Genomic DNA, 15624 nt, shown 5'->3' on the forward strand with positions numbered 1-15624 from the left:
GTTACCAACACGTGAATTTTTAGTTAAAAATCTTTTACCTCCTCTTTTTCAGCCCAAACTTACAATCCCTGTCTATACGATATAAGACATCAACCTACTGGTAATGTTGAGGGAAATACCTAGATGCAATTTATCACTTTTAGCTTAAATAAGCTATTTCACTCCTATAAGATTTCATCTTCTAAGAAGCTGAATAGAATAGGTTTGAATCATTTCAAGGTTTCTTTCTCCCAACTGATTGAATTGAGCAAAGAAAAACTCTTGTGTCCTTACCAGACTGTGTAAGGTTACACATTTGCCTTTAAACATACCAAATGCCATCGAGTGGAAGAAGTTCTCCCACAATGTTTAGATAAGAATCCACTGTTTTTTCTAATGAACCATTTTCTAGACTAAATATATGCTCTCCTGCATTCTCATACATCTTTGCCATTAGCCATCACTGTTTCTATATAAAACTTGGATAAGATGCCTGCATTTTTATGTTTCTAAGGAGAATTCCTTAAAGCCTTTTTAAAAATAGCTCAGACTGTCTTTCAGAAATATAGCTTAGAGGATGGTTGAAGTGCATGGTGAAAACAGCAGATCTGAGGTGCTTGTTTCTATAAATTCAGTGATGGATGCAGATCAACTCATGTTCATTTATCTTCAACAGTCCAGTGTCACTTCTGAAAACAATCAAAATGATTGCTTCTGCCAGCTTGTGACTCATAACACCCTTCTTCCCCCTCTGAAGCCTGGGCATTTCAACATGGCCGAAGAAGGGTGATTTTCGTCTACTGCCTACCCACTGAAGCACCCAACTTCCATTTCCAAGTCTCTGGCCCTGACCTGACCTGTATCAGGCTGTGAAGTGATCTCAGCAGTCGGGTTGCATCTCCTCTGCTCACTTAGGAAAGCTGTACTGTCCACTGCAGGGCTTTGTCTCTGGACCTATGTCTGGTCCAGTTGTAATCCTAGAAATGGGCACACAGAAAGACTCAATCTGTGCCTGGGATCAACAGTCTCAACAGTAGGATTACTCATTCAACAGTAAAACTCCCCAGAATGTGGGTGGAATTGTATAAAAACACAATGAGCCATTTAATTTTGTTAATTGTAGCAATTAGGCTAGCTCGAACACAGCCTGTGCTCACAGCAGAAAGCCAAGTGGAAGAAATGGCAAACAGCCATTTGCCCACAGAAATGAGGGGTTCAGAAACTCTCCTTTGAGTGTGTAAGGCATCATGTTGTTTGAGCATCCATCTGAAGCTCTTTCTCTAGATTCCATAAGAAAAAAAATCACATTCTTGTTATATTGTATGCAATGATCTAATCCAAAACGTAAAACTCTGTCAGTCTTTTGTGGTATATGTTCTGCTCAATAGGGATGGTTTAATGTCCCTGAAATGCCTAATCATTTTGCTAAAATATTTTACTCACATAAATAATATACTGACATAATATGTCAGAAACACTGACAAACTCAAATTTATGCTTTGGTTATTTTTTTACCCTTAGATTTTCTTGCAGTTCAGTTCCTCATATTGATAGTAACTTACCATGACTGGAACTTATTGTGTGCCAAGTGCTGTGCTATAGAGCTTTACCTATGTGACCTCATTTAATCCTTACAACCATCCATGAGTTAAGTAAGACCATTTACAGATGACAAAACATGATCTCAGAGACACTAAACAAATTGCCAAAGATCCCACAACTAGGAAACAGTGGACCTGAGAATTGAACACAACTTGTAACAACTTTGCACAACTGCAAATTTTTCTAGAAGACCAAGGAACATTTTCCCACCGACATCTATTTCTGATCTGGCAAGCTTTCAGGAGAAACAAAATCATGGTCTGACAATGAAATCTTCCAAAGCAAGTTTTATTTAAGGTCAAAGAGGTCTTCCAAAATGAAAAGTTAAAAATAAAAGTCAATAGTGAGAAATGGAAATTGCTATCACCTGTGACTGAATTTTACTTCCACTCCCTAATCCATGGTAGGTAGATACGTGCTATTTTTCCATTCTGGACAATTGTCCTCCTCCATGACCCTACTCTAAAGTAAGCGATAAATATAAAGTAACCTGATGGCTCTTCTTTTGTATTCTATACATGTGCTATACTGTCATCCAGTTAGGCACACTGAAACATAAACTCCAGTGCTTACTCTGAAACTCTGACAGAGAGAGACAGAGACAGAGAAAGAGAGAGAGGAAGGAGGGGGAGGGAGAGAGGGAAGAAAGATAGGCAAACATTTGAAGTGACATTATCCTACCCCACTGCCATGATTTTTCTCTAAATTATATATCTTGCAGTTCACACAATTTAATATGTAAGAGGATTATTATACCATTAGCTTGACCCATCATATAAATTGAGGAATTTTACCTTATATTGAAAGGTTAGGTGTAAAGAATAAAGCAAACATTTACCAACTATTTGTTGATTGATATTTCCTTTCTCTCCTCACTTTCGATGTAACATGTCTGAGTTCTATAGGATAACAGTAAAACTCATTCAATGGCATTGTATAGTAAGCTGTGTGATGTCCTTTGAATTGATGCTAAACAAATAGCCAGTAATAAACCCTAAATTTTTTCAACCTTGGTCTTTATTTTAGAAAAATATGCAGTGATCAATCTGACTTTAAAGTATGAAAAATACAAGCAATCTTCTGTCTTCCTACTTTGAGAAAATTTAAGCAGATCTTTATGATGATATGTTAAATTAGAAGTCACTAATTTTTATTGAAAGTAGCACCTAGGCAGCCTGGGTGGCTCAGCGGTTTAGCGCTGCCTTCAGCCCAGGGTGTGATCCTGGAGACCAGGGATCGAGTCTAACATCAGGCAACCTGCAAGGAGACTGCTTCTCCCTCTGCCTCCCTCTGTGCCTCTCTCTCTGTGTGTCTCATGAATAAATAAATAAAACCTTAAAAAAAAAAAAGAGAAAGAAAGAAAGCACCTAAAGAGAGATCTAAGTGTTACTACAGCACATTCCTTTTATAGATGAGACAACCAAGATCCAAAGAGATCAGGTCATTTTTGTAGTCAGGATTCCTTCAGTCATCTGTTCAATAAGCATGATCCACAGGACTAGCCAGGAAACACACAGCCAAGCACAGGAGTCTCACAATCCAGCAGTTTACACTTTGGTTATTAGCAGCAAAATGGAGTCTTCTGACTTTAACTCTTTTTTGCACTCTTACACAACTCCTATTTTTAATATCTACACTTAATACTATACTAGAGCAACAAGGAAACATAACTTTCCCAATATTGTATTATGTAAGCCTCATAATAAACAACTGTCACACAATGACAAACATAAGGTAATGATGTAAATATAAAGATAAGTCAACAATGGCTGACAGTCTATAAAGAAAAAAGTAATTTTATAATTTGTTTCTATGCCTCTTCAATACTAGGCGTTTTTAAGTCAAGGTCACAAGGCAACAAAAAGAAATTGAAATACTTTTTTGGCACATAGCACTTGACTCTAAACAATCATATCTGAATAACCTTTGGAGATATTCCTGAGAACTCTTTTTAAGAAGAGGCATGAAATTAGGATGCCTCTAAAATGTCTGAAGACTTTTCCAATAAGCTGCTTCTCTGATCTTCAGGAAATGACCTTTATTAGCACATATGGTACGTCTCCAGCATAGTGTTTAGGAATAACAAATTTCCAGACCTAAACCTCAGATATTGCAAACTGAGACATTGACCTAAAGCCATACTTTCTGTGTCCAGAAGAGCAACACTGTGCTGCATTACATTCAGGAGTCAGGACAGCCAGACTCACCTCATGTGGATACTGCATGCTGGCAAAGTACCCAAATCGAGTTTCTCCCCACAATATGGCCACGTGGTTGGCTTCCCTCAGCTGTAAGGGGTATATTGCTAAAGGTAACTATTAATTTGCATAACAAATTTTCTCTAAGTGAAATAACTCTGGTCAGGGAATGCATAGATTCTCTAAGGAATAAAAGGAAAGAGAAAAAACAGATTAATTTTTAAAAGCACAGAATAATTCAACGAATCTCTTGGTGAGTTAAATATCAATAAAACAGTTGACTAATAATGGTGGGAAGTATGAGGTATGGTCTCTAGGTTCAAGCCACTTTAGGTTGTTGATCACTGTGATTACTGCTGTTTTAGCCATCATGCAGGCCAAGAAGAGTATAGTTACTGATATGATGTTTGCAGAGCAAAGATCATGATGATAAAACAGACCAACATCAAAACTAATTAATCAACTTGATAAGCAAATATTACCAGCTCAGTACCAACACAAAATGTTCTCTTGTGTTGTTATTAAAGCCTGTCACCTAACTCTGTTATTAGAATTTCAGAAAATGTAAGGTTTCATGTTTTTATTATACTTCCATGTATCAAATTAAGCTAGTGCCCCTCTCCTCTCTCTATTGCTTGATTTGCATTAAAATGGAACTAATCAAATTCTTATTTCATTTAAGTGCTACAAATATTAACAAATGGAGATGTTACATTTGAGTTCATTTAATTTAATAGTTCTAGTGGCATTCTGGTATGGAGTTGTACCAAATCAAGACTCTTAATTATTTCAAATTAATTCATTTATCAGTAAGTTCTACAACACCCCTAAGTGAGTTGAAAATACAGCTCAGGTTTCTATCATTGTACGAAATTCCTATTTTGGTTACAAACCAGTAGAACGTGTCTTAATCAACATCAGCATTTCAATCCATTGTGATTCTGGCACTTGGGCATGTCGGGTACTGCTAGTACTGCTACGTAAAACTTAGCAATTAACCTTCGACCCGGACTCTCCATGGGCCCCACTGTGAGTTCTTATTCTATTCGAATTGCAAGCAATAGTACATCATCCTGTAACCAAAGGAGATCTGTTGGCTAGTCAAAGAATTGTCATTTTTATATCCTTCTTTCAAAGAACTAAAACATTCAACTTTCCTTATTAACCTTTCTAATGTATTGTACATAGAAAAGGAAATGGATCCCTGAAATACGTTCCAAAAGCCTGGGGTGAAACATTTCCCTAGGTCTGAATCAGAGGCTTGACGCCCCATGAAGAGGAATAAATGTCTCATGTGCCACAGGAAAGGGAAGGGGGACGAGCCCAATCATTCAAAATGTGAGCCTCGACTGTCACAAAGATGTGTAGTGTTGATGGTATCGATTCCCTTCTTTTTTTACAGAAACATCTTGGAACTTGTCAAGCTTTACGGAAGGTGATTTGCGTTAATTAATGCAACAGACCCTTTAATCTTGCAAATTCTTGACTTGTAATATTGTAGCCAAGCTACCGCAAGGGAAAATTAATCAGTTAGTGGGAAGGAACAGTCGTGCCATGCCGAGCCATGCCATGCCCGGGCCTGAAGAGAAAGACCTCTGTGAAGTAGAGCACTAATGAATTCATGCTACCTGCTTCCTCATCATTCATGCTATGAATATTCATCCGCTTCATTTGTTTTTGCCAGAAAGAGCTGCTTTAAAAACAAAAAGAAAAATGTCGATGGATTCCTGGGGCTCGCATAGCTCAAAGAATAGGTATTGGGTCATGGAGACTCCTGTTAATGGATACAAATCTACTTGTGTTTGGAAATGAAAAGAAAAAATGTCATTGTCATCTCTTTAATGATTGATCTGTCTGAGTACAGTGGCTGCCCTCACTTCGTTTCTTGAGAATACTGTTGTCAGCGTTGTAATAACAAATCTATGAAACTTGAATCTGTAATTCCATTTCAGAGGTAAAATCTGCATGGATGTAACTATTCAATAATTTGATTCCTGCCTTCCTGGGTGGTGGAACCTGGTGGTTTCAAACTGAGGCACATGAGCATGTGGAATTGACCTTCCTGTTGTTTCTGAGAGCCTACAAAACCTCGGTTACAAGCTATAAGGTCATCAAGAGAGATTCTTACTGCCTAAATGTTCACTTATAAGTAAACAGGTAGTTTCAGAATTTAAACAATCATGGTTCTTTCCCACTTGTTTCTGTTTTCCAAGAAAGGTTTGAGCTCCAAGATAAGGATGAATATACTTCAGATTATAATTTCAGGGCTTGCAAAGGAGTCAGACATCCAGTATGTTCTGATAAAGTTCCTGTCTAACCTTTTGGTAGAACAATTTTAGGAGTGAACCCTAGAAGAATGATGAAAGTCATCAGGTTTTTCCAATGAGCAACCTAACAGAAAAATCTTGTAAAAAGAAGCAAAGATCCTTTTTCTTGTGTTTCAAAGATGTTTCTCCTTGCTAAGTAGACCATCTTAGTGATTTGAGAGCTACTGAATGTAATCCCAGTTACAGGTGCCAGTATTGTGCTGCCTACCCTACTCTGTCAAAGTCATTTTTCAGAACCAGCGCTTGGCACAAGCACTGAAATCTAATGGCAAAAACTGGCCTACCACCATGTGACTTCTTTTCAATTACAAGGCAATGAAAACTGATAAGTTGAAGAAAACTGTAATTTCCTGAACTTCAAAGCCAAAATGGGCACAAAGAGATTCTGTAACATACAGTGAGTTGATTGACTGTGGGGACCCAGGAGCAATAAACAATCCACTTAGGCAAGGCTCATGAGTGAGAGCAGCTATAAGCTGTGTTGGCACAGAAGGTGATTGAAGAGGACACCTCCCAGTAGCTCATCAGGAATACTTGCCTTTTTAGAGAGCAGAGGATCAGAGTAGCCCCTGCCATTCCATCACTCCGAGGATAGTTACACCCATATGTGAAGGGCCAAGGCAGAGGCCAGAGAAGATGTCAGGGGCTTCATGTCTGAGACTAACTCTGTCTATAACAGCTCTCCTTGATCATTGGCCCCTATGCTGCTAGCTAGTTCTGCATGCCAAGAGCTTCTGATGAATTATAAGATGAGGTGTTTAAAGGTGTTGTAAGTACTCCTGCTTGTAGAACATGAACCATTGAATTATCCCTCATTCTAACAGGAACGAGATTCAGGGTTACTATGGCCTTACTCATCATCCCATTGTAAATATATCATGACATCATGAGAGCCTCTGTGTTCAAATTCACTAAACCAGGTTTACACGTCCTAGGTCTATGTATCTATCCCCAAATTGGAAAAATAATTCCTTGAGGATTATCTTCAGAATAATGGAAGTGAAAAAATGTGGACAGTTAAGTGATTTTCACCATGCACAAGACTACTAGAGTACTGATAGCCCTACAGCTCTGATTTTTTTTTCTTCTCATGACTAAGTTTCTTTCCACTTAGGGGCCTTCAACATCTGAATTTTCCAGATGATTGTTGAACCATCTTAACTAAACCGAAGTACACACTATGGCATTGTTAAACTATAAAGTCTGTCCACATGAATGCAAATATCCCAAAGCAAAGTGAAGAAGTAGGTCACTCAAGCAGTAAATTAGGTCTTTGTGATGTCAAACAGTTGGATACTTGGGAAAATCCAGATGTTTGAATGATATGGTTTCTCATCTGGTTGTCTGGTGTTGTCTAGATAGACAGAAAATGCTCAGGTGTTATAGGTAATGAAATTTAACTTTCTTGTGAAGTAATCTATTGCTAGTGATATTCTGCTGCTAAAAATCTCTTTGTTGTGCAAAGAGGAATAAATAATGCAGAGCAAATGCTATTTGATTTTTATTTACTTTTGGCAAACACATGAGTGGAAGAGGCTTGGGAGATTGTCCTAGGGGTATTCAGATGTGATTGTAGCACAGACCTCCTTCAGAAGGAAGGTTCTGGAGGCCTACCACTGGGCTCCTTCCTGCCAAGGAAACATTTTATTCAGCTCCTTCCCAATCCTTTATAATTCTATCATTGCCCCTCTGCTCTTCACATACTCTTCATTGTTCACAAGTCTATTGACTGAATTGTTCAAGAGAAATACAAATTGGTTAACTTTTTATTCTTCAAATAGGAAGTTTTCATTTTAAGGATTACATCTTCTAAGCAGAAAAATAAACTACTCAATGCAGTTATTTTATGGTGCATGTTATGGTGTTAACAGAAGTAAAAGGTGTTTTTCCCAAATTAAACAGAATGCATAACTTTTTTTTGTTTGTTTGGTTTGCTGATGTCATTTTGATTGCCAAGGACTAACTGGTTATACATATTAGAATATTAGTGTTTCCTTTGTAGTCATGGAAAAGAGAAAAAGGAAAAAATGTCATCAAAGGAAAGTTCATTTTCCAGAAGGAAGTTTGAGATAGTCATATGACTCTTGTATCTGTGATTACTTGTGAACAATTTCTTCCTTGTTTCATCTGATTTGGCCCTGTATTGGTGAGTGTGTGCATTTCCTCAAATTTGTGCTTACCTTATTTACTGTTCTGAAGTTGGACAGAAAAACAGGCAAGCTATTCAGACCGATTTTCTTTCCCATGAGCTTATGATACAGAACTTGTTCTGAGGCATCAACTGTAAGCAAGGCACACAGAGCACTGGAAGGTATTCAGCTCTGCCAAGGTCATGAGAGGATTTCCAGAGAAAATCGAAATGTTTTGTACATTGTTAGGTAGTGTTGTGATTGTGTCGAATTCTACATTTCAGTGCCAACTTAGAAGGACTTCATGGGGTAATCAGTCCCCACACTTGTCGGCTCCCTCCTCCCATCAGACGCAGAAATCACATCACCCCAAAATCAAATGGGTGCTCTCCCTTGCTTAGCAAGGGCTTCCAGCCACCAAGTGTCAATTGCCCTATGCTAACTGTGTTTTGTAAATGCTCCTTTGGATGGCAGACCTTTGGATGCATCTTTGGATGGTTTGCTAGTCCCACACCTGTGAAAGCCTTCCAGCCTACAGAGCTGCTCCTTCCTGTCACAGATGACATACCAACCCGATATGGCTTTGCTTTCCTTTTTCCTTGAGATTTTTACCTCACTAACTCCTTTTCCAAATCTTTGTACCTTCATGTTATCAATAGGATATTTAGTTCAATGTTTCAGTCAACTGGCAACAAAGAGGCAACAATCAATTGGCAACTACAAAAACATTAGGCACTTTTTTTGTTATCTTTTGTTATGTAATAATTGAGAGGAAGTTATGGTTTAGTAGAAAACTAAAAAAATCCCTGTGTTGATTATAATGGCTATTTTAAATACTTAAATATATTCTATTAAACCATATCCTTTTACACTATGAAATCTATTCTTTTCTGGAGACAAGAACATGCAGGGGCCCTGTCCAGCAGTGGAAACACAGGGGCGTGGAATCTGAGCCCCTTGAGTCCTCATTCTTTGTTGGTCACTTAAGCCTCAGAAATTCATCCTCTGCCTCTTTTTTCCCCATATGTAAAAGAGAGATAATCTTTATCTACCTACCTCAGAGTGGTGTTGTGAGGAGGAATTAAGTTCTTAAAGTGCTTGACACTTGATAACTAACATTAGCATAAAGGAGGCCTGTGTGCAGCCTTAGGATAGGCTGCAGTGGGGGAGATGAAGGCAGCCTAGCAACATGACAGCAATAAGTCACGAAGTAGAGTATGATCACTTAACAGAAGTGAAACTTTTTCTTCAAAGGTCTAATAGAACTTTTTTTTAAAATTATCAGCTTTTAAATGAGAAAAATTAACTCTTTTCATACAAACATTTAAAAGTTTCATATACACTAACGATTTTCCTCTTAGCCAAACTGAATTTTACTAAATATTTATTAAACATATCCAGAAGACTGGGCTCCTTCTGATGCCTAAAGAGTTTGCATGCCTGATCCCAAACTCCATTTTCCAGAATGCCCACATGATGTTGGAGTTCAGAACTAATGATTGCCAAGTGGTGTTCTGGAACCCACTACCAGGAGGTAACAATTTGAATAGATAGATTAGATTTTGTGTTATTTACAGTGAGTTTCTTTTTCATCCCTAAGATGACACATCTCTCCAGATTATAAATAAATTTTAAATTTTTCAGAGACGTGTTTACACAAGGGTTTCTATATAGTGATATACATGTATACTTACACGTGCATAAATCTTAGTATACAACTATAGGACAAAGGAGATGGTAGGAAAACAACTATAGGGAACATCCTGTACAACTTCCCCCCAAAGTAAATGCTTTTTCTTAAATATTTAGTCCTAAATAACATGATTTGAGGTTATAAATATTTATCATTTTTGAGTCATGGAGGCAATATTGTAAAGTAGGAATTCACCCATGGAATTATACCAACAATTCAGATACTGTTTTAAAGATGTGACTTCACGGGGAAAAGTTATGTACATAAATGCTGTCATTGTGCCCTTAGTTTATAATTATATTCCTTTGCAAAAAAAAAAGTGCATGCTCTTAAAAATATGAAATAAGTTTTCAGAAAGTTTATCTTGATAAGTGGGTTTAAAATCATGTTGTGCCTGGAGGTAATATAGTGTATACCTTCAACATAATCTCTTCTGGATTCCAAAATCTAGTTGCTGGTGGTATAGCTTAAAATTTCAGATTGGTGAAACATTTCTGATGCATGGTATTAAACCTTTTGAAGCATGAATTTAACCTAGGCAATTATCTGATCCATTAAAAAAAAGTTTATGTTGCCATGCCAGACTTAAGATAAATATCATTTTTTAGACTCAAAATATGAGAATTGTGAGTCGAAATAATTTGAATTTCTGACTTTTTCCCCCAGTGCCAAAAGTTTTTCAAACCAAAAGTGTAACAGAATGTCCTTGTTTCTGAAGGGAAATATCCATGTCTTTCTTTTATTTTTGTGCAAGAGACCTGAATTTAACTGTACTAGATTCAGGTGCATGCAAATAAGAAAATGTATGGCAGCCTTTTAGGGGGGTTGGCCAGGATGAGAGGGGGCTGTGCAGGGAACTCATCATTGAAAGGCTGTATGACAAAGGTACAAAACAGAATCTAAAAGTAGTAGGGCTGTACAACTCCTTGTAATGATAGAAATGAAAATTCCTCACCAAAGAGATGAAAAAACAGGTGTAGACAACATGTTATTAGACAGAAGCTACATTAATTACTGCAAAAAAGGAAATTTGAACCCCTTATATTTTACCCTTAAGGCTTTCCAGTCCACATGAAACTTTCCAGAGTGTTCCCTGAAAACAGTAGACTTTTTTAGAAAACTAATTTTTAGCAGAGATATATGTGACTATACTGCCATGGACCAGTCATTATATAATTATTGTGTATGCAATGCTTCATAGATGTAGTTGTCAACTTTTACGATTACTTCCAGTTAATTCTGTTCCATAAACATGTGGAAGAAAACACATGGAAAACTCTTTTTTGCTCCAAAGGAATGCCTGCTAACTTATTTATAGTCTCTCTTATTCCTGGCATATTAATATCACCAAACTCCTTTCATATCTAGATGGTACGAGATCACTAAAAAAATGAGGTTTTCAGCAAACTGCTTATTAAGGTCTCACCTAAAGCTTCTCTTTAGTGAAGGTGGCAGAAGGAGAGGGAACATGGGTGAGAACCTTGCCTCTATTAAATTGTCTCTGCTTTTCTTCTCAGTTATCAGACAGCTCAGTAGCCTGGAGAGCAAAATGATGTAAGACATGCAAATTAGGTTTTTCCCATTCTCAGAGCAAGGAGGGCAACCAATGAGCCAGAGGTTACCACACCTTTGAAACCAAATAGTACATTGAATTTAGGGCTAAGACAAAAAAAAAAAAAAGTAAAGTATGAACAACATCATCCATCCTGTTGGTTCTTTTCATAGTTTTTACTGAATTATTTTTACAGTGTAGATCAGAAGTTTCTAGTAATGATAAGAAATACCATTTTATTTATAGCTTCAATACAGAAATGGTGAAAACATGAGTTACAAAATTACCAGGGATACAGACTTTGTCTGTACTGACACCTTACCTAGCAAATTGGAAACAAATACTAGTTAATATTCTGGTTTCATTAAAAACATCTAGTTTTTAAAAAGGAGCATTTTGCTCAGCATCAAACCATTACACAATATAAACCTGCTTCCAAATGGCAAGGATTTTTGCTACTGACATTTGTTCTTCATTCTGCAGTTATTTTAAGTAAATAATTTTCACATCTAACTACCTCAGCTACTGTTATTTTATTTAGAAACATGAAATCATGCACTTTGTAACCAACAAGTTTTTCATTTAAAAATTCAAAAGGATACTTGGTGCAAAGCAATTTTCAAAAATTTGTATATGATATAAGAAACCCAACCTCAGGAGGTTGTTCTTAATTTTGTTTATTGGTTTCTAAGTTCGATCGGGGTAAAATCTCCTTTCCACTTAACACCAAGAGAAGCTGCTCTATATTTGCTTAATTTGCCTTAAACATTTTGTGCTCCTTTCCCTGTTCAATTTTTTTTGTTTGTTTTAAATCTATCTCTGAAAAGAAAATATAACAGGTGGCAGATGAACATCAAACAAGAGAATGGACCAATCACTTCTCAGTTCCCTGTTGTCAACTCTGCATGACATTCTGATTGTGCAAAATTGCCATTCCTGTGCTTCTCTCTCCCATGATCATTCCAGAAATAAGGTCTGAGAGATCCCATGTGTGTGTTTAGGGAACAGTGTAGACTTTTCCCCCAGTACAAGCACAGTGCCTGGACCCGAATGATAACCTTGGCAGTTCTTGTGCTTTTACTTTGTAAACATTGTACAAATGTATTTGGAATTTTATTTGAAATGAAGAATTAAACTAGTTATTAATTTTTTTTCCTTCCTGTAAATATATATATTCAAACTCCATGTATCCAAACATTCCTTTAGCGTTCGGATTGTAAGAGTGTCTTTATTGGCTGGACGCCGCCATCTCAGGCCGCGGTCCCATGTGCTCTAGTTGAAAGCACAGTGTGTGAAGTATTTGATGTACTATAATACCATAGTTATTTTGGTCTGTTAAGTAAGTTGCAAATTGTGATGAAATGAAGTGGAAAGTAGTGCTTCATAATGAACAAATTTCCTTGGTTACATGATTTTTTCTTGTAAAACTTTAAAAAAAAGAAAACTTGAAATTTTATATATTTGGATTTTGTAGATTTTTTTTTTTATTTTATTGCAACACAAGGTACCAAAATCATTAAATAAAGTACACTGTGGTCATTTTAACAGAAGTCTGAGTTCCTGATTATTTATAAATCTATGAAGAGAGCAGTCATTGTGGGTCTAAGATGGGTAGACGGGGGGAGTAGGCCATCTTCTTAGGCATAATCTCAAGACAAAATGATTTAAACCTGAAAATAAAGAAAGCTGAGTTCTGCCAAATCTGAGATTTAAAATAAAATTATATAAATTTCTAGGATATGTTTCATTTGTTTATTTCTGAAAAGTGCTAAAGAATGTTTCTCTAGAACCAGTATTAAAACAAAGAGATGTTTCATATCACAGAAGGTTAACAATCTAAATAATTTGTCTAAACATTAAGAAAAGGAAGAACTGTCAATGAACAAAAGTACTTTTTAAAAAGATGATGTGTCTAAATGCCTAATTTTCCTACAAAATTAGGGTTTATGCTTAATATAATTATTTTTCTCAAAATATTCTAATTTTTTTGTTTTAAAGAAACTTTCTATTATCTATACAGTTTGGTAAGAGATATATTGGCTTATAAAAGCTTTCTTTTAGGGGTACGTGCATGGCTTACTCAGCATCTGAACAAGCAGGTCATGAACTCGGGGCTGTGAGATCAAGCCCCATATGGGGCTCTGCACTCAGCGAGGAGTTTGCTTGGGATTCTCTTCTTCTCCCTTTCCCTCTACCCCTCTCCTGCTTGCTCTCTCTCAAGTAAATAAATAAATCTTTAAAAAAGAAATAAAAGCCTTCCTTTATAAAACGGAACTATAGCTAAGCTCTGACTATATGTGTAGAAACTACTATCAATATCAAATAGAAACAGATAAAACTATTAGAAAGACCAATGAAAAAAATTTCAAGAATTCACTTGTTTCTTTTCAGGGTGACTATTTGACATGCATAGTATTGGGGTTATAAATATGAATAAAACACATTTTCTTCTTAAAGAATACAGTCTATTAAAGAAATGCATCCAGATACATGAATTATATTCTTTGGTAGTAAAAGTCAAGGTCTGCACAGACTATTCTGGGAGCATCTAACACAGCTTGAAAGAAGACAGGACAGGGAGGGAGTCACACCAGTGAAGGAGCCTAGGTCTCTGAATGAGTTGATGGAACAGAGTCCCTAGTTCACCCTGGCTGAACCAAAATGGAAACAAGCAATATATAAATGTCTACTGGGTTGATGTACTGATATCTGGGGTTGTTCGTTACAGCAATTAGCTTTTTCTGACTTTTAAAGGATCATTCCATGGACCAGCAGTGTGCAATTAGCTCAGTCATGAGTATAACTAGCTCTCAACTCCCTACTTGAATTTCAAAACAAGGAGGAAAAGAAATGGCTATTTGTATTTTTCTATGTTCTCTACAATGAGTGAGTATCGTTATTATAATCTGAAAACAAATAAAAATTTATTTTTTTTTAAAGATTTTATTTATTTATTCATGATAGTCACACAGAGAGAGACAGAGAGGCAGAGACACAGGCAGAGGGAGAAGCAGGCTCCATGCACCGGGAGCCCGACGTGGGATTCGATCCCGGGTCTCCAGGATCACGCCCCGGGCCAAAGGCAGGCGCCAAACCGCTGCGCCACCCAGGGATCCCACAAATAAAAATTTAAATTTAAGGGGAGATTTTTTAAAAAGAAAAACCACATTCCTGCATTTAAAAACTTAATTCAATGAAGAATGAAATTTGCCTCTGATTAATCTAGAAACATAGTGCAACTCAAAGCAGAGCCACAAAGATATTTTATAAAACTTCACAAAATGATCACAAAGCTTATATGGGAGAATGAAAGCACTAAAATAACCAAATATTTTGTTTTTAAATAAGAATATGGACAGAGCTTTGCCCTCTCAACCTATTATGAGTTACAATAACAGCATACTACCAGCACAAGAATATATTAAAAAGTTCAGAAACAGAATCTGTACATATTATATAAATGAACCTAGTATATGATAATTTCAAATCAGTAGAAAAAGGATAGCCTCTTCAATAAATGGTCTTAGAATAACCAGCTTACAACTAGGGACATCTCTTACCCTCAAATCAGATCATACAGATTAAAGATATAACTGAAAAACTACAACTACAAAAATAGTGTACTAATGTCACCTGAGGTGGGAAATGTTTTCCAAGTCTCATTAAAGACGGAAAGAAATGATTATAATCAATAAAGAAATAGGTTAAGGAGGTATAGAATATATTTTCATTACTTCCCTTAAAGGAGAAACAGAATTGTCCAAAAATCAACTGAAAAAAAATACTGAGTCTACTAGACTGGACAAACATCCTAAAATGTATATACAAAGATCTTTACCATAGTGAAAATTGGAAAAAAAAAAAAAAAGCTATGGTATAGCCTTATAATGAAATAGTCTGTAACAACTACAAATAAAAAATACTTTTACGTTGATGGGATGAGCACTGGGTGTTATACTATATGTTGGCAAATTGAATTTAAGTAAATTTTTTGTATATTTTTTATTGGAGTTTGATTTGCCAACATACAGTATAACACCCAGTGCTCAAACCGTCAAGTGCCCCCCTCAGTGCCTGTCACCCAGTCACCCCATCCCCTACGAACTTCTCCTTCCACTACCCCTTGTTCATTTCCCAGAGTTAG

The 15624-nt window shown here is 36.5% G+C and overlaps 1 protein-coding gene across 1 annotated transcript in view; it reads left to right on the top strand.

The window, feature by feature from the left end:
- Positions 1-13030, top strand: part of XKR4 (XK related 4) — a 440987-nt gene extending 427957 nt beyond the window's left edge. The window contains exon 4 of the transcript XR_007407005.1: positions 5182-13030. The gene's annotated coding sequence lies outside the window, so the exon portion shown is untranslated. The remainder of the gene's footprint in view (positions 1-5181) is intronic.
- The last annotated feature ends 2594 nt before the right edge of the window (positions 13031-15624 follow it).

This window comes from Canis lupus, chromosome 29 (genome assembly GCF_003254725.2).
Source record: "Canis lupus dingo isolate Sandy chromosome 29, ASM325472v2, whole genome shotgun sequence".
Taxonomy (NCBI): Eukaryota; Metazoa; Chordata; class Mammalia; order Carnivora; family Canidae; genus Canis; species Canis lupus.